The sequence below is a fragment of the Triticum urartu genome, unplaced genomic scaffold, assembly GCF_056163025.1.
Source record: "Triticum urartu cultivar PI428250 unplaced genomic scaffold, HENAU_Tu73 scaffold2, whole genome shotgun sequence".
In the NCBI taxonomy this organism is placed as follows: domain Eukaryota; kingdom Viridiplantae; phylum Streptophyta; class Magnoliopsida; order Poales; family Poaceae; genus Triticum; species Triticum urartu.
In genome coordinates, this window is record NW_028260368.1 from 4,708,085 (window position 1) to 4,717,957 (window position 9,873).

Here is a 9,873-nt window from a genome sequence, read left to right on the forward strand (position 1 = left end):
TACATAACTTATTATGGAAAATAAACTGAGTGAATAGCGAGTTTTCTTATTCCTGCAGTACAGGTACAACCGCAACCACTCGGGGGTTCCATAGTTCTATTGGAAAAATTCCTTTTGATCTAAGTGGAAGGATACAGGATTTTTTACTAGAAATTGCGCTCGCTATAAAATAAAAGTTTTAATTTGGGTTTTCCCGCAACTAAAGAAAAAGAAAATGGAAGAATTCTTCTTATTGCATAATAAAATAAAGAAACCTTAGAATTCCGTTTGCATAAGATACGCTACACCATACTATCGAAATCAAAAATAGGGTATGAGACAATTAATAACTTTGAAAACACGAAATAGTTGATAACATAAGTTGTTGTTCAGAAATAGGAAAGTGGAATGAAATCCAGTCTTAGTCAAATATTTCATATCTCTTCGTGTCCAAGCAGAAGGAAAAGGATACAATTTGAGCTGAGCGGAAAATCCATATCTCTCTTATCCATTTAAAGCATATGGATTTAGAGTAGAGCATATGGATCAATCTATTTATAATTATAAGAATCGAATGTGTTTGTTTTTATGTTATTTTGTGAAGGAATGAAAACAATTCTATATAGAATGGGTTGGGAATTATGCCTAGATCCCGTGGAAATGGAAATTTCATTGATAAGACCTCCTCAATTGTAGCCAATATTTTATTGCGAATAATTCCGACAACCTCAGGAGAAAAAAAGGCATTTACTTATTATAGAGATGGTGCGATTTGACTCTTTTTTTTGCTTTTTTTTAGCCCTACCTATACCTCAGTCTTACGAAAAAGAGAGGGGGGTTGGCATAGAGAGAACCAAATTTGTAAAGCAAACAAACCCACGCTTCGGGAAGGTGAGGCGAACTAACAATTCCTTCCGTCGTGTATCCTCGATTGATGCGGCTTCAGATACTTCAATTGTAGATTTGAGTATTGAGCGAAAGGTTACACCTACAGGATATGGTATGGTATGGATTACAGGCCAATCCTACTCTATTAGTATCCGTAGGCAGCATAGGGGAGAAAAGCACTACACCTAGAAATAGGAATCAACAAGAGAAAAACTTTGTTAGAAATTACCCCTTTCCTGATCGGTATCAGGGCTGGGAAGAATGGTTGGGATAACAAACAACCATCAGGTTTGTACTTTGGATACCCCTATAACCATCAAAGATCGTTGAAGTAGCTAATTCCTCTAAATAGGAGGCGTTGAGAACAAAGAAATTATTGGAGCTATCGTTTTCCTCTAGCATTAATAGAATTCATTGGTGTTAAGAAAAACCTCTTGTGGGAAGGTTGGCTAGAGATTTCTTGGAAAAATACCAGCCCCTTTCGGTTCATAATGAGACGGGACTAATTCTATTTTGATTCTATAGATTATTTCGCTTAGTACTATTATGTACAGAAGGGAGGAGCCGTATGAGATGAAAACCTCATGTACGGTTTTGGAACGGAGATTTTTTGAATAGAATGAACGACCGTAACGGATGTTGGCTCAATCCGAAGGAAATTATGCGGAAGCTTTGCAAAATTATTATGAAGCTACGCGACTAGAAATCGATCCCTATGATCGAAGTTATATACTCTATAACATAGGCCTTATACACACAAGCAATGGAGAGCATACAAAGGCTTTGGAATATTATTTCCGGGCACTAGAACGAAACCCCTTCTTACCGCAAGCTTTTAATAATATGGCCGTGATCTGTCATTACGTGCGACTATCTCCACTATAGAAAGAAAAAAAAAAAAGAGAGGATCAAATTTTCTAGTAAATACTAGAAAAAAAGGGCTTTCTACATAGGGATCGTAAAAACAACGATTTTTCCCTATCAGCTGTAGGAAGGAAGGACACTTCACGAGAATCAAAAAACGAAGAAAGTATGGCCTATACTACTACTCTCTATGGATAAAGTTTCTCAAATTGATAGAGAAAGCACCGTAAAGATCAATTAGTGAGCGACTGGGTCGATACAACTAAAAAAAACTGCTTACTTATCCCATGATATGGGGCAAAATTTAGGAATCCGCTTATGTAATAGAGCCGATCCACTAAGGGATTAAGCAGCGGTGTAGTATCAGATCCCAAAGATAGTAAGTTCTTTTTTCTTTCTTATGGAAAAAAGTCTTTTTCAAGGATTCTATAGAGATTTCATATATGAAACCGGGATAGTTACCTCTCAGAAAATTTGAACGAAGGCTCTATATCTATCTATGCTTCATTCTTCTGAAGGTGGGAAAAAAGATCAAACTGATTATTGATAAAAATTAGGGTTTGAAACTTAGGTAATTAATTTCTTCTGCTTAACCCAAGAACAAATTGGATCGATTTTTGATAAATCGAATTCAGTTAAGATAGGGGAAATTCAGATAGCAATTTCTGAGCCGTATGAGGTAGGAAACTCTCAAGTACGGTTCTAAGGGAAGGAACTTCCTATTCCGACCGAGGAGAACAGGCCATTCTACAGGGTGATTCGGAAATTGCGGAAGCTTGGTTTGATCAAGCTGCTGAATATTGGAAACAAGCTATAGCGCTTACTCCGGGAAATTATATTGAAGCACAGAACTGGTTGAAGATTACGAAGCGCTTTGAATTTGAATAAGACCATGCTCCTTCTTTTTCATAAAATGGGTGGTTTGGTTGTTGATCCATTAATCAAATAAATTAGGTCGTAAGATCGAATCAAGAATTTCATTATATCCATTTCTTATACCTTCTATTTTATATGATATTTCATAAGAATAAACCATAGGGATAGGGTCTAGAATAGAAGTAATAAAGTGAATAAAAAGAGGGGGCAATCTAAATATTGCTAATATATTAGGACCATCTTATTAATAATTCTAATGAGTTATCTTGGAATTTAGAATCAAATAAAAAACCCTATATTATGCTCAAGGAAAGTAGATATAGATAGGAGCTTATGCCCTCAAAAAAAATACACTAGTTTCTTAAATTAAAAATAAAAAAGATTTTTTTCTTACGTCGAGAAATATTTGTTTTTCAAGATAAACAATGTCCGTTAGGCACCTAATCTTTATGTCATAATAGACCCGAACACTTGCCTCGGATTGACTTCAATATATAATTGCTCCAGTGAATAACTAAAAAAAAAATAGAAGGATGGTAGATAGTAAAGAAAAGAACTAATCACAATATCTATCTTTCAAAATCTATCTTTCAAAATCTATCTTTCAAAATATATATCTTTCAAAGATTCACTAAAAAGACAGTTGGCGGGTCTCTTTGTATGTCTTGTCCGGAAAGAGGAGGACTTAATGATTATTCGTTCGCCGGAACCAGAAGTAAAAATTGTTGTGGATAGGGATCCTGTAAAAACATCTTTTGAGGAATGGGCCAGACCCGGCCATTTCTCAAGAACACTAGCTAAGGGCCCTGATACTACCACTTGGATCTGGAACCTACATGCTGATGCTCACGATTTCGATAGTCATACTGGTGATTTGGAGGAGATTTCTCGAAAAGTCTTTAGTGCTCATTTCGGGCAACTTTCCATTATCTTTCTTTGGTTGAGTGGCATGTACTTTCATGGCGCCCGTTTTTCCAATTATGAAGCATGGCTAAGTGATCCTACTCACATTGGACCCAGTGCTCAGGTAGTTTGGCCTATAGTAGGGCAAGAAATATTGAATGGTGATGTAGGCGGGGGTTTCCGAGGAATCCAAATAACCTCTGGTTTTTTTCAGCTTTGGCGAGCATCTGGAATAACTAGTGAATTACAACTCTATTGTACTGCAATTGGTGCATTGATTTTTGCAGCGTTAATGCTTTTTGCTGGTTGGTTCCATTATCACAAAGCCGCTCCCAAATTGGCCTGGTTCCAAGATGTAGAATCCATGTTGAATCACCACTTAGCGGGATTATTAGGACTTGGGTCTCTTTCTTGGGCGGGGCACCAAATTCATGTATCTTTACCAATTAACCAATTTCTTGACGCTGGGGTGGATCCTAAAGAGATACCACTTCCTCATGAATTTATCTTGAATCGGGACCTTTTGGCTCAACTTTATCCTAGTTTTGCCGAAGGAGCAACCCCTTTTTTCACTTTAAATTGGTCCAAATACGCAGAATTTCTGACTTTTCGCGGAGGACTAGATCCAGTAACCGGTGGTCTCTGGCTGACCGATATTGCGCACCATCATTTAGCTATTGCTATTCTTTTCCTAATCGCAGGTCATATGTATAGGACCAATTGGGGTATTGGCCATGGACTTAAAGATATTTTGGAGGCTCACAAGGGCCCATTTACAGGACAAGGCCATAAGGGTCTTTATGAAATCTTAACAACGTCATGGCATGCTCAATTATCTCTTAACCTAGCTATGCTAGGCTCTACAACCATTGTTGTAGCTCATCATATGTATTCTATGCCTCCCTATCCATACCTAGCTACTGACTATGGTACACAACTTTCCTTGTTCACACACCACATGTGGATTGGCGGATTTCTAATAGTCGGTGCTGCTGCACATGCAGCAATTTTTATGGTAAGAGACTATGATCCAACTACTCGATACAACGATCTATTAGATCGCGTCCTTAGACACCGCGATGCAATCATATCCCACCTTAACTGGGTATGTATATTTCTAGGTTTTCACAGTTTTGGCTTGTACATTCATAATGATACCATGAGTGCTTTAGGCCGTCCACAAGATATGTTTTCGGATACTGCCATACAATTACAACCTATCTTTGCTCAATGGGTACAAAATATCCATGCTACTGCGCCTGGCGTAACAGCTCCTGGTGCAACAACAAGTACTAGCTTAACGTGGGGAGGCGGCGAGTTAGTAGCAGTAGGTGGCAAAGTGGCTTTGTTACCTATTCCATTAGGAACCGCAGATTTTTTAGTCCATCACATTCATGCATTTACCATACATGTGACTGTATTAATACTTTTGAAAGGTGTTTTATTTGCTCGGAGTTCCCGTTTGATACCCGATAAAGCAAATCTAGGTTTTCGCTTTCCTTGCGATGGGCCTGGCCGAGGGGGAACATGTCAAGTATCCGCCTGGGATCATGTTTTCTTAGGTTTATTCTGGATGTACAATGCAATTTCGGTAGTCATTTTCCATTTCAGTTGGAAAATGCAGTCGGATGTTTGGGGTACTATAAGTGATCAAGGGGTGGTAACTCATATTACAGGGGGAAACTTTGCACAGAGTTCCATTACGATTAATGGGTGGCTTCGAGATTTCTTGTGGGCACAGGCATCGCAAGTCATTCAGTCTTATGGTTCTTCATTATCTGCATATGGTCTTTTTTTCTTAGGTGCTCATTTTGTCTGGGCCTTCAGTTTAATGTTTTTATTCAGCGGCCGTGGTTATTGGCAAGAACTCATTGAATCTATCGTTTGGGCTCATAACAAATTAAAAGTTGCTCCTGCTACTCAGCCTAGAGCCTTGAGCATTATACAAGGACGCGCTGTAGGAGTAACCCATTACCTTCTGGGTGGAATTGCCACGACATGGGCATTCTTCTTAGCGAGAATTATTGCAGTAGGATAGTGGCTAGGAGGATTTGAAAGGCATTATGGAATTAAGATTTCCCAGGTTTAGCCAAGGCTTAGCTCAGGACCCCACTACTCGTCGTATTTGGTTTGGTATTGCTACCGCACATGATTTCGAAAGTCATGATGATATTACTGAAGAACGTCTTTATCAGAACATTTTTGCTTCTCACTTTGGGCAATTAGCAATAATCTTTCTATGGACGTCCGGAAATCTGTTTCATGTAGCTTGGCAAGGAAATTTTGAATCATGGATACAGGATCCTTTACACGTAAGACCTATTGCTCATGCGATTTGGGATCCTCATTTTGGTCAACCCGCTGTGGAAGCCTTTACTCGAGGAGGTGCTGCTGGTCCAGTGAATATTGCTTATTCTGGAGTTTATCAGTGGTGGTATACAATAGGATTACGCACCAATGAGGATCTTTATACTGGAGCTCTTTTTCTATTATTTCTTTCTACGCTGTCCTTAATAGCGGGTTGGTTACATCTACAACCCAAATGGAAACCAAGCCTTTCGTGGTTCAAAAACGCGGAATCTCGTCTCAATCATCATTTGTCAGGACTTTTCGGGGTAAGTTCTTTGGCTTGGACAGGACATTTAGTTCATGTTGCTATTCCCGCATCCAGGGGGGAGTACGTTCGATGGAATAATTTCTTAGATGTATTACCCTATCCCCAGGGGTTGGGACCCCTTTTGACGGGTCAATGGAATCTTTATGCCCAAAACCCTGATTCGAGTAATCATTTATTTGGTACCGCTCAAGGAGCGGGAACTGCCATTCTAACTCTTCTTGGGGGATTCCATCCACAAACACAAAGTTTGTGGCTGACCGATATGGCTCACCATCATTTAGCTATTGCATTTATTTTTCTCATTGCCGGTCACATGTATCGAACTAACTTCGGAATTGGGCACAGTATTAAAGATCTTTTAGAAGCGCATACTCCTCCGGGGGGTCGATTAGGGCGTGGGCATAAGGGCCTTTATGACACAATCAACAATTCGATTCATTTTCAGTTAGGTCTTGCTCTAGCTTCTTTAGGGGTTATTACTTCCTTAGTAGCTCAACATATGTACTCTTTACCTCCTTATGCATTCATAGCACAAGACTTTACTACTCAAGCTGCTTTATATACTCATCACCAATATATTGCAGGGTTCATCATGACAGGGGCTTTTGCTCATGGAGCTATTTTTTTCATTAGGGATTACAATCCGGAACAGAATGAGGATAATGTATTGGCAAGAATGTTAGACCATAAAGAAGCTATCATATCTCATTTAAGTTGGGCTAGCCTCTTTCTAGGATTCCATACCTTGGGCCTTTATGTTCATAACGACGTCATGCTTGCTTTTGGTACTCCAGAAAAGCAAATCTTGATCGAACCTATATTTGCCCAATGGATACAATCTGCTCATGGCAAGACGACATATGGGTTCGATATACTCTTATCTTCAACGAATGGCCCCGCTTTCAATGCGGGTCGAAGCCTATGGTTGCCCGGATGGTTGAATGCTGTTAATGAGAATAGTAATTCGCTTTTCTTAACAATAGGACCTGGGGATTTCTTGGTTCATCATGCTATTGCTCTAGGTTTGCATACAACTACATTGATTTTAGTAAAGGGCGCTTTAGATGCACGCGGTTCCAAATTAATGCCAGATAAAAAGGATTTTGGATATAGTTTTCCTTGTGACGGCCCAGGGCGCGGCGGTACTTGTGATATTTCTGCTTGGGACGCATTTTATTTGGCAGTTTTCTGGATGTTAAATACCATTGGGTGGGTTACTTTTTATTGGCATTGGAAACATATCACATTATGGCAGGGCAACGTTTCACAATTTAATGAATCCTCCACTTATTTGATGGGATGGTTAAGAGATTACCTATGGTTAAACTCTTCACAACTTATCAATGGATATAATCCTTTTGGGATGAATAGTTTATCGGTATGGGCGTGGATGTTCTTATTTGGACATCTTGTTTGGGCTACTGGATTTATGTTCTTAATTTCCTGGCGGGGGTATTGGCAGGAATTAATTGAGACTTTAGCATGGGCTCATGAACGCACACCTTTAGCTAATTTAATTCGCTGGAGAGATAAGCCCGTGGCTCTTTCCATTGTGCAAGCAAGATTGGTTGGATTAGCTCACTTTTCCGTGGGTTATATATTCACTTATGCAGCTTTCTTGATTGCCTCAACATCAGGCAAGTTTGGTTAATTTAGTTTGTTTTTTTGTACTGTATCAGCACCTAGTTCATTACTCTTGATAGAGAGGGAGGATCTGCCTTTTTAGATTTCTTTTTCTATTTATTTTTCCATCTAGGATTAGAACCGTATACTTGGTAATAATAGCAACGACACATTATGGCAAAAAAAAGTTTGATTCAGAGGGAGAAGAAGCGGCAGAAATTAGAACAGAAATATCATTTGATTCGTCAATCTTTAAAAAAAAAGATAAGAAGCAAAGTTTCTCCCTTGAGTTTGAGTGAAAAAACGAAAATGCGAGAAAAATTGCAATCCCTACCGCGTAATAGTGCACCTACACGCCTTCATCGACGTTGTTTTTTGACCGGAAGACCTAGAGCTAACTATCGACATTTTGGGCTATCCGGACACGTACTTCGAGAAATGGTTTATGAATGTTTGTTACCGGGTGCAACAAGATCCAGTTGGTAAGGATAAAATACCCTTTCGTATTTGTATGGATTTCTGGAATTGATAATCATAGAGGAGCCCTCTTTACCATTCTGTATAAATGGACTATTCTATTTGTATAGATATTGGTAGAGGGGCGTATCCAACCCTCTTTTATCCACTAGTTACCCCTCTTTAGTTTAAGAGTATAGAGCAGTTTGGTAGCTCATAAGGCTCATAACCTTGGGGTTGCGGGTTCGATTCCCACTACCGCCTCCATACTCCTTCTTTATGATATATGCATGATATAATATATACATCATGCATTTGTATCTGGATTTTTTGATTTCCTAAAAGAGTTTTGGTCTAACAGTTTTTTCTCGGAAGAAGCAAAAAAATAAAAGAAAGAATAAAATATGAAAGAAAAGCGTCCATTGTCTAATGGATAGGACAGAGGTCTTCTAAACCTTTGGTATAGGTTCAAATCCTATTGGACGCAATCTTATTTCTATCTATTCTTTAAATAACTATACTAAACTAAAAACAAAGAAAACTTTTTTGCATGATTCAAATGAAAAAGCTTTCTCAACGATTCCTATTCTACTAACAAGAGTAGACATGCAAAATTTATTTGTTACTGAAGAGAAAACCGTTCCAGCTGTTCCTGAATAGCTTCCTTCAAAAGGATTTCCGCTTGCTCGGTGAATGTCTTGCTAGAAGATATAATTTCTTGGAATTGAGGTTTAGTATCTTTTAGATGTTTACGTAACTCATCCAGAAATTTATTTACCTGTTCAATTTCTAACGAATCAAGATATCCTCTTGTTCCGGTATAAATAGTAGCTATCTGCTCTTCCACTGGGAGAGGATTTGCCTGGGATTGTTTAAGCAATTCCCTTAATCGTCGACCCCTTGCCAATTGATTCTGACTTGTTTTATCGAGAGCAGAGGCGAATTGTGCAAAGGCTTGTAACTCTGCGAATTGCGCTAGTTCCAATTTTGATTTGCCAGCTACTTGTTTCATGGCTTTAATTTGAGCCGCGGATCCTACTCTGGAAACAGAAATACCCACATTAATAGCGGGTCGAATTCCGGCATTGAATAGATCCGCAGATAAGAATATTTGTCCATCTGTAATGGAGATTACATTAGTAGGAATATAGGCGGAAACGTCTCCAGATTGAGTCTCAACTATTGGTAAAGCGGTCATACTTCCTTCGCCTAAAAGAGAATTTAATTTAGCGGCTCTTTCTAAAAGGCGTGAATGCAAATAAAAAACATCCCCTGGATAAGCCTCACGTCCGGGAGGTCTTCTTAATAGAAGGGACATTTGGCGATAAGCTTGTGCCTGTTTGGAGAGATCATCATAAATTATTAAAGTATGCCGTTCGCGGTACATAAAATACTCAGCCAGGGCTGCTCCCGTATAAGGAGCGAGGTATTGTAATGTAGCAGGTGAATCCGCCATTTCAGCTACTACAATAGTGTATTCCATGGCCCCCTCCTCATGGAAAGTAGTTACTACTTGAGCTACGGAGGATGCTCTTTGACCGATAGCTACATAAACACATATTACACCTTGCCCTTTTTGATTGAGAATTGTATCTGTGGCTACTGCTGTTTTGCCAGTCTGTCTGTCCCCAATAATTAACTCTCGCTGACCGCGCCCTATAGGGATC

General features: G+C 39.1%; 1 non-coding gene across 1 annotated transcript; it reads left to right on the forward strand.

The window, feature by feature from the left end:
• Positions 1–8,621: 8,621 nt before the first annotated feature.
• On the forward strand, positions 8,622–8,693 carry TRNAR-UCU (transfer RNA arginine (anticodon UCU)). The gene has a single exon. It is a non-coding gene; the product is annotated as a tRNA-Arg (tRNA).
• The last annotated feature ends 1,180 nt before the right edge of the window (positions 8,694–9,873 follow it).